This window comes from Acomys minous, assembly GCF_964271855.1.
Source record: "Acomys minous genome assembly, chromosome: 11".
Classification (NCBI taxonomy): Eukaryota; Metazoa; Chordata; class Mammalia; order Rodentia; family Muridae; genus Acomys; species Acomys minous.
In genome coordinates, this window is record NC_140492.1 from 77,191,975 (window position 1) to 77,194,786 (window position 2,812).

General features: G+C 40.2%; 1 long non-coding RNA gene across 1 annotated transcript; it reads left to right on the top strand.

Moving 5' to 3' along the window:
- Window positions 1-530: 530 nt before the first annotated feature.
- LOC311608025 lies at window positions 531-1,996 on the top strand. Its single transcript, XR_014782829.1, has 3 exons — window positions 531-858; window positions 1,395-1,439; window positions 1,568-1,996. It is a non-coding gene; the product is annotated as an uncharacterized lncRNA (long non-coding RNA).
- The last annotated feature ends 816 nt before the right edge of the window (window positions 1,997-2,812 follow it).

The following is a 2,812-nucleotide window of genomic DNA, read 5'->3' on the forward strand; positions in this document are numbered from 1 at the left end:
GGAGTTGCTTGGACAAAGGGTTTGGACATGTTGAAGTATATTGATACATTGTGCAAATTTCTTTTGAGTGTTGGTCACCCCCAGAGGTGGCTTTGACTTGAAGAATAAAATCAGATTGACGAAGAATTCTCTTTCTGGCCCTTTTTGTCCTTAATTTAAGACTTTTTACTTAATAGTTTCACATGTGTCTTTAGCTTGGAAGAATTGTTCTAAGAAGCAACAATGACTCTTCATCCTCCCCTTTGACAGACTTGTCAAGCTCTCTTTTAGTGCCTGGGAGCACTCATGCCCCAGCCCAATCCTGCAAGGGCCAGCCCAATCCTGCCTGGGCAATCCCCAGCAGGAACTCTCTGATTAATGTACAGATGTAGGAGTTAGCATCTGGAGAATCATTTAGAGCCCAAAGGACACTGTTGGTGAATTGGTATGGGTCATCCTTGGTGGGAAGGCTGATATTCTGGAACAAGAAACTCAGTGAGTCATTCTGGCTATAAGGAATCTGAGAGGGTTCAAGAAGGCTTGGTGAATAAGTCACCCCACTTTCTCTCTCTCCGTCTCCTCCTGCTTTATTTATCTGCCTCCTTCATGGCTCCCAGTTTCTCATGTCCGTATTCAGTTCTACTTCAGCAAATATGCATGCGTTTATATTTCTTCTTTTTTATGGTTGAGGAGAAGAATTTTATTGTAGATATGAGCCAGAGATTTGGAAGAGTCCAGACTGAACTTGTCCTTGAGAAGAGACAAATGGAGGGAGAGGAGATAGGAAGAGAAGAGAAGAGAAGAGAGAAGAGAAGAGAAGAGAAGAGAAGAGAAGAGTCAAGAGGGCAAAGAGGTCAAGAGCTAGCCAAAAGTGAAGAGGTGAGAAAAACCAAGAGAACTGTGTGTGTTTAAACTTCTTAAGCAAGGTTTATTCATGCAGGTCAGAGTGAATAAATCAAGAGAAAGTGAAAGAGATTCATTACAAAATATGAGGTTGTTGTTCATACAGCAAGGGAGACCTTCATTAAAGTACCTACCCTGCCATTTGTCAGCTGAACAACAAAGTATAAGAGTAACCACACTTCAGACTTCCAAAAGAGAAAGATAGAGCCCATGTTTCTAGCCTTGTATAGATGGAGCAGATAATTGCTACTAGTATTTTACACAGAATCATAAAATGTATCTATAATTTTACATCTAATTATATTTATTTATAGATCTATTTATATTTAACATTATAATATTACTATTTTCCATATTCTTAAAATCTCTTTGTAAATATAATTTCTAAATGCAAGAGGAAAGCCCCATCAAATGGGTATACTGGAATTGTGTAATATTTCCACATTATTGGGCCTAAAGTTCCCTTCTTTTCTCCCCCCGACTTCTTTTCTCCCTTCCTTCTGTCTTTCTAGTATAAGAATGCACCTGTTTGAGACTACAGATTCATCTACTTTCAGGTATACTTAACATCATTATTAGACATGGGATTGCTGGAACAAAGAGTTTGGACACTTTTAATTATCTCAACTCATTGTACAAATTCTTTTAAAGTTCACACACTAACCACTTGTATACTGTTTTCCAGCTTGGCAGCAGGAGTGGACACCATAGGCTGCCTACCCAAGAGCTCTATACCTTCTTTTTCCTGTTGACAAGACCTGTCTTGATCAAGTGTCCATGCCTCTTTTGGGAAAAAAAATCATGAGTGAGGTGAGCATCTCACAGGGCCCTGGCTGCCTAGAAGATCTGTAAGGTTTCTGGGGTTTTCGTCTTAATTCTTGAAAAGAGCCAAAAAAGAAATAGTTTCCATTCTTTCAATGGGCATTGTTGTGTCTACATGAATAACCTTGAACCATGTCGACTTGAACACAACTCTAGTGAAGCTGTTGAGCCTTTGAATTAACCACCCAGAAGCCCCCTTCTCTGAGACCCCTTTCTATGTAAAATAGTGTAATCTACTCATTGCTTAAGAAGTATGGTGTTCGTCCCCTTGATGGGGAGGCCCAGTGGCACTCAGGGGAAGTATAGCAGGCTACCAAGAAGAGACTTTATACCCTATGATCATATACAGGGGGAGGAGGTCCCCCACAGTCACAGTCATAGGGGAGGGGAACAGGGTGAAAGTGGGAGGCAGGGAGGAATGGGAGGATAGAAGGGATGGGATAACAAATGAGATTTAATACGAATGAATTAATAAATAAATTAATTATTTTTTTAAAAAGAAGCATGGTGTTGTCATAGCACTCTAATGCATTGTAATTGGAACAGCCTTACAGTTATTAAAAAATGTTTCCCAAATTAATTCATAAACACACACACACATACACAAAACCATCTAAATTTGACTTCAATTTGATGTTCTTTAATTACTGATGAAAGTTCACATTTATTATTCGTTTGCTACTTAATCATTTGCATTTTCTTTTCCAAAACTGATCCAACTGTGGACCAAATTATCTGGAAAGCACTTTAAAGATTGGTGCTCCTCGGGAGAGGGTTGTGTCACAGGCTAGACTAAGCTGACTGGCATGGAACTGAAGGCCTGGTTAAGGTCTCATTGGAAACGAGACTAAAAGGAACAAAGACTCCTGCTTGTTTGCAGGCAGAGCTGTCTCGCACTCAGTGACATGGGACTGTGTTATGTTTGAGCAGGGTTCTGTATCGAGCATTTGGTCCACAGTTGGTGGTGCTATAGGGAAGAATCTCTAGGATATGAAGCCTAGTTGGAGAAAGGAAGTAAGTCACTGAGGTGTGCTTTTGAAGATTTCTTCCTCTTGCTCTACTTCCTGTCCATCATGAGATGACAGGGCCCTTGCTTATGCACTGCTAT